Raw genomic sequence first — 14,294 nt, 5'->3', positions numbered from 1 at the left:
TCATTTTAGGGAGTTTTGACTTTGACGGATTGAGAGACTTGGGTTTTTTCTGCAGGATGTGGGGCAGCAGGAGCTACAGTGTTCACGGGAGGCACTAACAGGACCTGGAGTCCAGGAGCCCGCTCAGGTGCCATGGAGGCCCCAAGCAGAGGAGGACCGCCAGGGACTTCCAGGAGACATGGCAGTCCGAGGCCCACACATGGCAGGCTTTTCTGGCATCTGGGTGGAGGAACGAAGGGGCAGTCTATGGATTTGTGAGCAGGATTGGCTATGGAAATTGTAGGGCCCCTGGCTTAGAAGGATTAAGAACTTCAGATGGTTCATTAAACCACCATCAGCATCAAGCCCTTCTGAGCCCAGGATCCCGTTCACCTGCGAAGGTTGCCTGCAGCTGAAACCCAGCAAAAAAAAGGCTGTTGAGTCTGGAGACCTGGATTTGACACCACGTCCTTTAGGGAAACCAGGTTTAAACTCTCCCAGCTTCGATTTCTTTCTTCTACCTTTTCTTCTTTTTTCTATGTCTTTGTCTATCTGCAAATATCTTTATTTTGAAAATTGTAAGTGATAGTTTTTCTGGGGATAGAATTTTAAGTTGCCGGTAGTGGCCCCTTAGTTGGAGGATGTTATTTCATTGTCTTTTGAGGTCAGTTAGTGCTGGTTAGAAATTTTCTCTAAGACCAATCACTCTTCCTTCATGGGTTAATTTCTGGTGGCTGTAATGTTTTTCTCTTTATCCTAGACATTCTGCAGTTTCAGTATAAGGTGTCCAGGCAGGTCTTTCCATTCGATTTATACCAGTTAGAATTGGTTTGACTTTTCAATTGAAGGACTTCTCTCCCCTACTTGTTTCTGGAAGACTTAGTGTTCTCCTCCAACATTGCCACTCCACTGTTCTCTGGCATCTCTGGAGTGCCTGTTTAAACTTTACTTAAAGTGCCTATTTTCTCCATTTCTCCTTTGCCTGCATATGTTGATATTTTCTTTTTTCCCCTATTTTTGAGTCTGAGTTTAGTATTGAAAACCCGGGGCTGTCATTAGAGACTGTTGTGGATTATCAAGGGGGTATATTTCTCTGGGAAGCTTGTTCCTGACTGTCAGTCAATCCACGGTGGGTCCTAGGATCTCTCCTTGCACAAGATGGGTGTGAGGAGCCCAGGACACACATGAATAAGTCTTCAATTTGTTCAAAGCATATGCCATCGTTTTAAGCCCTCAACATAATTCTATGATGTCTGTATTCCTCGTGTCCTCATTTTATGGATTATGAGGAAAACTGAGGCACAGAGGGGTTACCAGCCTATGACCATATAGCTAGAAGTTGGTCCTCACCTGAACACATTGTGCCTACCTGTACTACTGTATAATTCGTTAATGGCAGGTGATGGTGAGGAATGAAGGCTCAGAATAATTTTATGGAGAAGGTATTTTTAATTAAAACATTGAACAAGTAAAACTCTTTGATTGAAAAATTGAAACTATGAAAACATTCTATGTAGGGACTTCTTGACCCCTCCCTGTCCTGTCCACCCTGCCTCACCTCCACCCCCAGATAACCAGTATCACTAATGTCTGGAGTACCTTTTCATCTTGCATTGTATGAGTAGGAGCAAACAGGAACATGTAGTCTTGCTTCTCACTACTTTCTCACACAAGTTGGCCTGTAACACTGTTTTCCTCTGACACCACGTCTGCCACCGAGGGTGTGGGCTTTTTTCCTCACACCAAATACATGTTGTTTCCCACTCCAGCTATCCAATTCTACAACACCAACTGAGTGTCCAACAACTGAACCCAATTCTGACTTGATCTACGTGGAGTTAGCATCAGAGCCAGCAAGCTAAGGTCTCAATCCTGCAAGACTCTCCCTACTTCAGACACCAGCCACACAAGTGGGGTTCCCAGCTGATCCACATTTCTTCCCAGCCTACTATAAATTTGGGGATTCCATAAGCTAACTATACCCCCATGTTTGAGAACCCATCAGAACAATCCCCAGAACTCAGGGAACTACTGTGCATACAACTTCAGCTTTACTATAAAGAGTGTGACCCAGGAACAGCCCCATGGAAAACAGGAAGAGAACAAGGTCCTGGGAGAGGAGGTTTCCAGCCTCCAGTACATCCACGTGTTTGCCAACGTTGAAGCTCCCTGAACTTACTTAAGGCTTCTTTATGGCAGTTTTGTTACCTGGGCCTGATTGATTAAATCATTGGCAATTGGTGACTGAACTCAAGCCCAGAGGTCAGGGGATGGAACAGAAAGTCCAAGGGCAGGGAGAGAGCTTTGTCCCCAGTTACTCCTGTGCAAGTGCTGGCTCCATTGTGATTGGGCCGGCGTGGGTACTGTGTCCATCCTGAGCTAATCATTGGGCTTGAAGGTTACCATATAAGGAGTGGCCTAGGCTCTCATACTCAGCTTTTGGGCCCAAAGGAAGTTTGGATGCTTTTCCCAGAGGAAGGGAAAATGGATAATGAGCACCAAAACCCATCAAGGGCCCATGGCAGGTACCTGGTAACCCAAGAGCCTTGATTAGGACACTGTGCCTGTCTAGAATTATGTGGATTAAATGCTTCTTCCAAGAGAAGCCATGGATGGTTTCCATCAATTTCCAGCCTCCAATATGAAATGCATCTCAACAGGCTTATTAAGATACTTCTTTCCAACCATACACATTGTCCATGTTTCTCACTAGAGAAGACCTGGTGACATCTTCTTTTATTTCTTTCTATAACCTGTGGTCCAGCAAACAGCCTAATGTTGTAAGTAGGGGAAAGAGATGATTTTTTTTTTTTGAGACGGAGTCTCACTCTGTCGCCCAGGCTGGAGTGCAGCGGCAAGATCTGGGCTCACTGCAAGCTCCACCTCCCAGGTTCATGCCATTTTCCTGCCTTAGCCTCCCGAGTAGCCTGCCACTATGCCTGGCTAATATTTTGTATTTTTAGTAGAGATAGGGTTTTACCGTGTCATCCAGGATGGTCTCAATCTCCTGACCTAGTGATCCGCCTGCCTTGGCCTCCCAGAGTGCTGGGATTACAGGTGTGAGCCACTGCACCCGCCTGAAAGAGATGATTTAATGGGAAAATTGCATTCTGTTTTTGAAGGTATCAGAGGAGACTTCCTCCCAAATCACAATACAACAACAAGCCAGTGGCCAGTGAGCGAGTGACATCATGACAGGGATGCCCAAGAAATTATTATCACAACCATATCCCAGTCATACCTGAGGTCAGAGTATCTGGAGTTCAAAAGTTCAACCTTAAATATCTTAAGTATGCATTCACTTGGTTGCTAGGATCAAAAACCAGGGGAACCTTCTTCCTGGTAATTAATTGATTAACCTTGGGACCTGGAATCAGGGAACCCTACTTATAGGTATAAGTTTCAGATAAGGAAACATCAGCCTGCATTGGAATTGCTATTGGACATTCTCCAAAGTGATTTAATAACAGAGGTACTTCCTAGTCATTCGGGCAGCTTTAGATATGACTCGAGTTTAGAACTGTGGTGGGTGAGCCTTTTCTCTTGGTAAATATTAAGTCAGCATTAAAAAAAAAAAAAAAAAAGCCAGTTCTTAAGAATCTCCTATTTCCCAAGCACTTAAGTCGAAGTGAGGGTAACTCCTTCACAGGGCTATGAGGCCTTCCGTGATCTGGCCCTTGTTCATCTCTACAGGCTCATGGCACCCGACTGCTCCTGAAACTCCAGCCACACAAGGCTCCTTGCAGCTGCCGGAATTCCTATCCACCTTGTAACCTTCAATTAGACTGTTTTTCTGCCTAGAATGTTCTTCTTTCCTCCCCTCCTACCTCCACATCCCCTGGCTAGCATAGATTCCATCCCCTCCTGGTCTGGGTCCAGCCCCTCCATGGCTCTATGTTTGATAGCATTTATCACAGGATGGCATGGCAGGCCATCGCCCACTGTCCAGTCTCAGAGCAGAGCCACACAGACGCACAGTCCAAGCACCAAAAGACGACTTGAGGGCTCTACTGAATCTCCCACATGCTGCGAAGGGAGCATGCTCCATGCTTTGTAAAATTTTCCCATTTTCTCTCTTGCTTGCTTCCTTCACCCCTGCAGCTGCTGCCACCTCTCTCTCAATACCTTCGTAACCATGTCTTGCACAGTCCTACTGGAGAGCCTCTTGTCCTCAGCTCCTTTCCCCAATTCTACCTCCCGGAGGGTCTGGAGAACTGGCCCAGTATGTAGAGATCCTCTGGGGTGGTGAGGAGGGTGAGGCAGTAGAAAACAAAGCCAAAGGGAGAGGAAGGCCCAAGGCTGGAGACCTCGTGGTTAATTTGTAAATAGTTTGTCTTCTGCATACTTACTTTGTCACTTTAAAAAATAACTTGTCCCCTCTGTCTACCCCTCCCTTGGGAGGGTAGAGTTGATATCTGTTGTGTTTGCTGCTGTAATCTTAGTCCTTAGACAAGTACTTAGCACTTGATTGCACTCCATAAACATTTGTTGAGTGAAGGAAGACCCGAAGATAAGCACCACATGGTCCGTGCCTTGAAGGGGAAGCAGATCTCTGCTGGATCGGCGCAGTGTAGACACCTGCTACCTGACAAGGCTCTCCTGTCTGGAGATGTAGCCTCTAGGAGCCACCACATGTGTTCATCAAAAGGCATGCTGGTGTTTCTCAGTTCAGACCAGTGCTAATTGTCTCCTCAGGGGAACTCGCAGTTCTCATTTTCTCAGCAATCGGGTGCGATGATCCTGTAGAAGATGCTTTTCTAGAGCTGTTTTAAGACTTTTGCAGGCCCTGGGTGCAGTCATTTTCAGAAGTTGCTGGCCACTGCACGTCAATGCCATGAAAATGCAGATGCACCCCATGCTAGGTAATTATCGGAGGACTAAGATTTTCCAAAATGTTTACCGTATTTCCTTGGAAAATTATGTGGAATTGGGCTCAGTAAAAGTGACAAAGATTTTATATATATATATATAGACTAGTCTATACAGATTATATATATATACATAGATTTTATCTATATGTATTTAGACATTTAGACTGAATCTCGCTCTGTTGCCAAGGTTGGAGTGCAGTGGCGTGATTTCAGCTCGCTGCACCCTCCACCTCCCGGGTTCAAGCAGTTCTCCTGCCTCAGCCCCCAAGAGTAGCTGGAATTACAGGTGTGTGCCATCACGCCCGGCCAATTTTTGTAATTTTAGTAGAGACGGAGTTTCACCATGTTGGCCAGGCTGGTCTCAAACTCCTGACCTCAAGTGATCCACCCATCTTGGCCTCCTCAAGTGCTGGGATTACAGGCGTGAGCCACCGTGCCCAGCCGACAAAGATCATAATAATTTGAATTTTCTTATGATTTTAAAATGTTTTGATTTCATTCAGAAGAAATTATTTTGCTTGTGAGCACAAAATTGTACGCAACTCATGTGGTTACATACTAATAGAGTCACAGTTGACTAGTTGACATAATGTTTTGTTTTGAAGGCATGTAATGAGGCATTTATCAGTTTTATTTTGCAAGGTTGTTTTTGTTTTCGCCTTACTTTGCTTTGTTTTGTATTTTAGAGCCAATGGATTCTATATTTTTCAGCCCTCAAACACAGGAACCCTTGGAAGGCTCCTAAGCCATAGCTTTGTTCCTGTTAGGAAGCATCTGAGGCTAAAGCAGCTCTGAGCTGCCATATGGTTCTTTTCTATGTGGGTCCAAGTGTTGCCTAAATTCAAATGATCAATCAAGAGAGAAAGCAAAATGCCTGAAGTTTTGTCAGCTTTGTGTCAGTGAGCTATTGCTCTACAGCAGATCGCCCCAAAATTTAGTGGCTTAAAATATAACTTCCCTCCCACCACCCCCCATAAATCTATGCATTACCTGAGTGTTTCTGCTCATCCAGGCTGAGCTGGGCTGATCTCAACTGGGCTAGCTGGTGCATCTGCAGTCAGCTGACAGCTTGACCTAGGACTAGCTGGTCTGGCACGGCCTTGGCTGGGGTGACTTGGCTCTGCTCCACGTAGTCACTCATCTGCAGAGTAGCCTGGCTTGCCCTCATAGTGGGAGTGAGGGGCCCAGCGGGTGAGAAAAAGTGTCACGTTCAGAGACTTGGGTCTCTGAGGCCTGACTCCTGTATGTTCTATTATTTGAAGCAAGTCAAAAAGCAGCCCAGATTTTCAATTGGCATGGAAATAAACTCTACCTCTTGATAGCAGGAGCCATAAAATCACATTACAAAGGGCGAGGATGTAGAAAGAGGGGGAGAATTGGAGTTATATCTTCATAACAGCTGACTAGCAAATCTATCATTTATTTGTTTCAATATTACAAGGAAATGTTTAGCCCTCACAGAAAGTATTCCTTTGCTATATTCAAATCCTGTCTGTTCTATACAATGTAATCAATGTTACCTTGATCTATGTCAAATGGCAATGATACAAAATGCACATTTGCTAAAATGCTCTTTTACCACATGGAGCGGCGTGGCATCAGTGTGCATACACTGGCCCTCGTGTTTTATGGGAAGCCTCGAAGGCTGGCGAGTGAGAGCTCGGGCTCCAGGCTCTGTAACTCTGGTTTTCACCAGTTGTTTTCTAGGTGTTGTTGGAGCAACTAAGCCTCTCTGAGCTCTAATACTTTTGCCACCTGGAGAAAGCCAGGTTACCTTCCTCATGGAGTCATTGTGAGCATTCAGTGCACATCAAGTGCTTGGCACAGGGCCAGACGCATTGATAAATGTTTGCTCTTATTGAGCCCAGAACCAAGTCTGTGTTCAGGGAAAGTCTGTTGAATGAATGAATTAATGATGCAAGCCCAGCTTTTCCAAGGGCAGAGAATCTGTGAGGAAAAGGAAGCATAGAAATGTAGGCACCCTTTTGGGGTCTCTTTCAGAAGAAAACTGCTTCCTCATCTCCTGTCTTATGTTGAGTTCCTGGGTTGTTATATAGCTAACAGGTGAGTAACCAAGACAATTGAAGGATGGGACGAGGGCTTTTTCTCAGATCTCTAAAATGCTTCTTTCCCTCCATTAGAATAGTAAAGCCATGATGACAGCAAAGGGTGACAGAACATGATTGGAGGAGTCCCAAGCTCTTTTTGATCCAGGCTTGGATGGGGGTGGGCGGAAGCTCCTCTTCTGATTGACAGTCATTGCTGGAAGACAGATGGGACATAATTGTGGGGGCCCCATGGGAGAGATCTGAAATGTCTCAGGGAAAGAAGGGGCTGTGAAGGGATCCCCTGAGGACACTGGTAACATTTGCAGTGGGACACTTTGGCTCACAAGAAAGCTTCTGGCCATGGGAATTTCGGAGCCCAGATGGTGGGAAAATCCTCAAAAAACCTTGGGATTTGGGTCTCTGCAGCTGGGCAGCAGCTGTGGGCCTGGAATTAGAGCCAACCACAGGTGGTACCACCTGCTCCAGTGACCACATATTTCCCACCCTCGTCACGGAGGCCCAGCCATTTCTCCCTCAGAGTTTTGGGAAACGTGGAAGAAGAATGGGAGGAGATCATTTGTTGAAAGGATTAGGGAGATGGGTGTTCAGCCTGGAAGCCTCCCAGCGGCTCAGGGTTAGTTACCAAAAAAGCCCAGAACAGCAGAATTTGTGCTGTTTTCCCTGATGCCTCAATTAAATCCTCCTCTGACGTCACCTTTTCTGCACCTGCAGGGTTTGTGGTCAACCCTTGGTAATGCGGACTCCATAAATTCAGAGTTTATCATTGTTCTGACAGGGCATGTATTGGAGCTTTTTTTTTTTTAATTATCTATAAAAAAGCAAATTAAGAGCACAATCCTGACTGCATGGGATGTGCCCAGCCTTCTAACAGGAACAAACTCTTTCCTGGCCTTTTCAAAGTATCTGTTATCATGTAATAAATTAATAGGATAATTACAAATGGTTCTTTTCCAGGTCTACCAGATTTCTGATGGACCGTATTCTCCTAGTTTTTATTGTACTTGAAGTAATACATAAGGTCACACACATTAGCACTTTAAAGTAGCTAATTACAACTATTTCCATTATGATGCACATGGAAAAATTTCTTCACCCGCAATGAAACTGCATAGGTGTTAAGGGCGCATGTCTAGAGTCAGGCAGCTTTGTTTTCTACCCCAGCTGGCCTGCTTGGTTCCTTAATTTCTCTGAGCCTCACTTTTTCCACCTGTAAAGCGGGAATGATCATATACCCAAGACTTCTTCACTTGTGATGAAACTGAACAGGTGTTAAGGGCGCATGTCTAGAGTCAGGCAGCTTTGTTTTCTACCCCAGCTGGCCTGCTTGGTTCCTTAATTTCTCTGAGCCTTGCTTTTTCTGCCTGTAACATAGGAATGATCATATACCCTAGGCCTCCTGCCAACAGTCAGCACCATTGTGCCAGGTGGACCCCGGAGGATGGCAGCCTCATGAAAGATCCAAGCTAGAGCCACCCAGCTAAGCCTCTCTAGATTTCTTGGCCTGCAGAAACTTTTAAGATAATAAATGCTTTTGTGTTCTAAGTAAATTAATACTACTTATAATGATACTGACATATAGGATTACCGAGGAAGAAATTCATCAATGCAGAGCACGTGCTGAGTATGGTGTTAGCATACAGTAAGTGCGCATACATGGTAAAGTAAGAAGTTTTACGCTAATGTGTGGAAGGAAAATGTAGATAAAATGTACATGCTCACAAATGGGAATTGAGGTAGGGTTGCCAAATTTAACAAATAGAAATCCAGGAAACCCAGTTAAATTTACATTTCAGATGAACAATACATAAAATGTTAGTAGAAGTATATTCTATGTAATAATGGGACATTCACTGAAAAATTAGCATGGCTTACCCGAAGTTCAAATGTAACTGTGTTCTATATTTTATCTAGTAATCTAGATCAAGGCGATTCAGTTCCTCATGATCCAATGGGCATCTGTCTCTGATGTAGTTCATCCCTTTATTCTCTAATTGAAAAAATATTAATTTTTTAATACTAAAATGAATTTTGGCATTTTTTTAAACCTGGTAATAATACAGAGGAATTTACATTCTCACAGCATACCAGTAGAAGTGTAAGTTGGAATGCTTTTTATATAAACAGTCTGTCAAAATGACTGAAGAACTTGAAAATGTTCGTACTCCAAGTTTTGATTACAAACATATTTACCATAATGTTACTTAAAATCACAAAACACCTGGAAAAAACCCACTGCTTAAATGATAGTAATAATCTGATATTTTCCTCTAAGTTTTCCAGCAAAAAGCAAGACATCCTCTGAAGACTGTCAATGAAGATTTTGTTGGAGTGAAAAAAAATAAGCAATAAAAGTGTAGTCTTCTTGTTTGGCTATAGTCTGGCCTGGAATGGATATTTCGGAAGTGACTCCTCATGTGTAGGAAGGACTCTTAGGCCGTATGGGTGGGCCTCTCGGCAGTTCAAAGCTGATTTACAGAGCATCAGCGCTGACTCCTTGACAGAGAGTCTGTGGGTCAGAGGAACTTGAAGTCAGAATGTGAGACTGAAGTCTCAGGAATACACAGAATTCATATCAATTTCCTTTTACACATAACTTGTTAAGAAGAGCATGTTTGCCTAAAGTGGGGTGCTCCTCACAGATTCTGGGAGCACAGAAGCGCTCAGGAAATGCTGGGGACAGAGTGGAGGCTGCACTGGGAGGACTCCGATGTGGTTTCAATATCAGCATGGTGCCAGGTTCTCTGTAGCGCCTTCTTTCTCCATGAAAGTGACCAACTGTTACTGAATCCTGGAATGTTGGATGGGTGAATGGGAGCCTGGCCAAGCCCCTGCTGGAATTCACAGCCTGATTCTGGGAACTGATGGGTTATTGATTCCTTGTGACGTTGACTTGCATGAGCTGACACCCCTTGGTCTTTGATTGAGGGCTCAAAGAGTTTAGGGCGAGGGTACCTAAGAGGACAGAGAAGATGAAGGAGGACAGCATGGAGTTCATCCCTTCCCTGTCCACCCCTGTGGTGTGATTTCAGCCACTGAGGTTGATTGAGGTGGACTGTGAGCTCCACCCTCCAGCTAGGCAGACATGGGACCTATAGCAGGCAGGCAGGTGTCAGGCTTAGGAGAGGGCTCTGTGGTTCCTTCTGCTGCAAACTCCCGTGCAGCCTCAGGGCCAACTTCCCCACTTGGCACAGTGAGCACAGGGCCTAGGGCCCATGAAACTTTTAGGGTCCTATGAAAATGTTTTAATTTCTTCTTTCTTTCTTTTTTTCTTTTTTTTTTTAGACAGAGTCTTGCTCTGTTACCCAGGCTGGAGTGGAGTGGCATGATCTCGGCTCACTGCAACCTCCGCCTCCTGGGTTCAAGCGATTCTCCTGACTCAGCCTTCCTGAGTAGCTGGTATTACAGGCGCCTGCCACCGTGCCTGGCTAATTTTTGTATTTTTAGTAGAGACAGCGTTTCTCCATGTTGGCCAGGTCTTGAACTCTTGACCTCAGGAGATGCGCCCACCTCGGCCTCCCAAAGTGCTGGGATTACAGGCGTGAGCCACTGCACCTGGCCAAAAATGTTTTAATTTCTTTTAAAATCAGATGAAAAAGTGAACATTGTAATAATAATGGATATGGATCTCCTCCATAATGAGATGGGCTGTGTGACCTTGGGCAATTTACTTTGCCTCTCTGGGCCCCTGTTTGCTTGTCTGTAGTTAAACAGACCACCTCATCTCTGGGACTTCAAAAGAGGAGAGGACGGTCAGCAGGGGTGGCCTGCTCAGAAGGGCCATACTTTGTCCCCAGCACCCCTCAATAACTCCAAGCACAATGCCACCCGAGACCTCACAGCCAGGCCTTCCAGAGTCCAACAAACTCATGTCCCATGAACACAGCTCACTCCCTTGATCTATGTGCACCTGGGGATGCTGGTGGCTGGGAGGTGAGTTCATGAGGCCTCAGATCCGCCCCTGAAGTCAGTACTGTCATTCACCCGTTCTACAGACGAGGACACAGAGGCCTGGGAAGAGTCAGCAAGGACAGAAGCTGGGTTCACAGCCCCCCAGGCCAGCTCCAGAGGCCTCGATCTTCACCAGCTCTGTGCCTCTGGGCTTGAGAAGATTGGACAGGAAGAATACAGGAAGCTCCGAGAAAAAAGAACTGAAACTGCGCCAAGAGTCAAGGATCCGCTGCCTCCTCAGACGTGCAGCAACCTGACAACATCCATCAAAATTAAAAGCACGTGCACCCTTGACTTCACAATGGCCTTCTAGGAATTTACCCTCCCAACGCACCAGTGCACGTGTCTAAGATACAAGGCTCTGCCGCAGCAGAACTGCTTCTGGCAATGAGTTTCCAACCGCCCACAGCCCCAGCCTCAGGTGAGGAGGCAAAACTCCACAGCAGGTTGGCATGGGCTGAGCTGTGCCCCTCCACTCAATGCAAATATTTCCTGGACCAAAATGGAACTGCGCCAGGGACCAAGACAGCCAGGACCTCCTCCACACCGTGGAAGCTAACATGGAGAGTGGTCCCAGTGGATCCACCAGAGAAAAGGAATGTCCATCTTATCTTTCAACTAGAGTGGGATCCAGTGCAAACCAGCACACACAGGAGGATCCACTGTAGTTGCTGGAATATTAGATGGACATACTGTGTGCGTATATGTGGGAAACTTCTGGAAAATGTAATGTTGGGGTGAAGGAGGTAGGAGGCTTTTTCTTCCTACTGTTATGTCCTTCAGTCATGGTTCATTTGGTTTTGTACTATCATGAGCATATATTATTTAATACTTATAAAAAAAGAGTTTGAATTTCAAAACTTCCATGAGCAGCTCTGAAGTCAGTGGGTCAGAGGGGGTTCCCTGCTGGCTCCTGGAACAGACCCATCCACCCCCTGCCACCTTCCTGGGCTCTGCAGGAACCACATTCATGCCAAATTTGGAAGTGGCTGGGTTATATGCTCTTTACACCAGTGCTGCTGGACATAGACTTGGGAGTCCTTTTTATGGAGGAGAGGGACCAGGAAGGCAGAAGTGCCCCGGGCCCGAGCGCGTTACCTTCTCAGCAACTGCTGCACTCTGCACATTTGTTTTATTGTGGAAGTTCTGCAAGAAGGTGGAGGAGGCTTGTCCTGAAAAGGCTGGTGGGGCCAGAGGATGGCCGGTGGACCTGCTATCTGCACTCCTCGAGATGACCATGGGGAGCCCCAGAGATTCTACCCTTTTGGTTGCGGGTAGGAGCAGCATGTCAGGTCTGATAAATGTTAACTCTCCTTTAATTGCACATGCAGGCTGGGATCATTCAGAAGAGACTGTAATATTTAAAAGCAGCATTTTTGTTTTCTTCCAAGGCAGTGTTAATCCACAACTAGCAGGAGCCAGCCCTTGCCCCAGACATACATGGGCACCATCTTTGCCAGCTCTGCCTGCAGAAGCCTGAGTGCTCTGGGCTGGAAACTTGGCCCCACTCCTCTGAATGACCATGGCAAGTTCTTTGATCACTGCTTCAGTTTCCCCATCTGCACTGTGGGGATAGTGATAACACTTTCTCATGGGATGGTTGTGAGAACTAAATGAGATAATGCATTATATGTGCTTAGAATAATGTGTGGTAGGCACGTATTATCAATAAAAATAATGAGGAGGCAGAGACAAGAAGAAGGGGGTCTGCTCTGCAATCTTTTCATGTGTCTGCTATGAAACAATGTCACATCCATCACCATGGGTGGCTCCATTGTGTGGAGCACTTCGGGGCCTTTCTAAATCTCGGCAGGGATGCAAGCTGGCTGGAAAAGGACCCTCTGGGTTGCTGAGACGTGCCCTGTGTCAGACTGTGTGGCCCAGAGATGTCATCTTTGCAAAGAATGGTATGTTGCAAAAGAAGAGATGGGACGCTGTTGAGTGGGGAGGATGTCAGGGTTCAGCTATGTGGGGACAAACTCACTTTGTAGCAAAACAACATCTGCACCCAGCATGGGGAGACTGAGGGTTTTGCTAGGGAGCAGTTGGGGAGATGGATCCTGATGAAAAGGAAGTCTTCCAGCCAGTTCTTCAAACAGCTCAGAAGGACACCAGAGTAAAGAGGGCCTTGTGGTAACAATGATGCAGAGCCGATGGAGTGAGCCGTGGCACTTTGGGGATGGTCCTCGCTTTCTAGAAGCTGATCCTATGGGTAGTGGCATCCAGGAAGCCTTCTAGAGTGTGGTCAGAGCTTTAAGAGATGAGAAGTTATTGCAAGAGCCCTAGGGGGCTAATCCATTTGAGAAACCACAGTACATGTGGCGATTAAGCCTGCAGACCTCCGGAGGGACGTTGGGTGCAAACCTGGGCTTCTAACCGAAAGGCTTTTTGACTTGAGGCAAGTAATTCAACCTGTCTGTGTCCTGGTTTCCTTCTCTGCAGTTAGGGTTCGATGAGATGATAAGTGTTTTAAAAGCAGGTGCAAGCTCCCTGTGATCATTCTTCTGCCTTGGTATCCCAGCGGGCATTGAGAAGGCTGCTTGGAGGAAGGAGCCCTTGAATAGGGCCTCAAAGGATGAGGAGGTGCACCCTGAGACGGAGGGGCATCTAGGCAGAGGGGAAGCATGTATGCAGTCCCACGGCTAGGATTTGGGGGTGGGGCGTGTGTGAGTTTGTGCATGTGAATGTGAGTATGAGTATGTGTGCCTGTGTGTGCATGTGTGTGAGTGTGCATGCATGTGTGTGCTTGTATGAGTGTGTGTGAGTCTGTGTATGTGTTTGAGTCTGTGTGCTTGTGTGTGTGTGCATGTGTTTATGTGTGGCCTGTGTGTGTGTGTGCTTATGTGAGTGTATATGTGTGCTTGTGTGAGTGTGCATGTGTATGTGTGTGTGAGCGTATGAGTGTGTGGGTGGGTATGCATGTGTGAGTGTATGAGTGCATGTGCTTGTGTGTGCATGTGTGTATGAAGGTGTGACTGCAGGCATGTGTAGTGTATGTGTATGTGCTTTGTGTGCTGGTGTGAGTGTATATGAGTGCGTGCTTGTGTGAGTGTGCATGAGGATGTATATAGGAATATGTGAGTGTGTGAGTGTATGAATGTGTGTGCTTGTGTGCGTGTGTGTGCATGTGAGTGTGCATGTGTATGAGTGTGTGTGCACATGTGTGTGTTGCTAGGGGAGAGGAGTTAGCATTAGTGAGCAGCAGGAGACAAAAGGGTAAGCAAGTTTGGTGTTCATGCAGTCACAAGACAGGCTCTGGGGCTTCCTCTGCAGGCCTTAGGGAACAAGCCTGGTTTGGAAGCACTGAGGCTGAGGTGGTGGTGACAGGTCCTCACTTGGTTTCACCCTGGGGGTGTGGGTGGGCACAGGAACAATAGTCGAGCAGGCAAGAGGGGACAGAGGCTGCGTGCAGGGCCTGGGCCGCCTA

The sequence above is a fragment of the Colobus angolensis genome, unplaced genomic scaffold (genome assembly GCF_000951035.1).
Source record: "Colobus angolensis palliatus isolate OR3802 unplaced genomic scaffold, Cang.pa_1.0 Scaffold136, whole genome shotgun sequence".
NCBI lineage: Eukaryota > Metazoa > Chordata > Mammalia > Primates > Cercopithecidae > Colobus > Colobus angolensis.
This window is presented reverse-complemented; position numbering follows the sequence as displayed.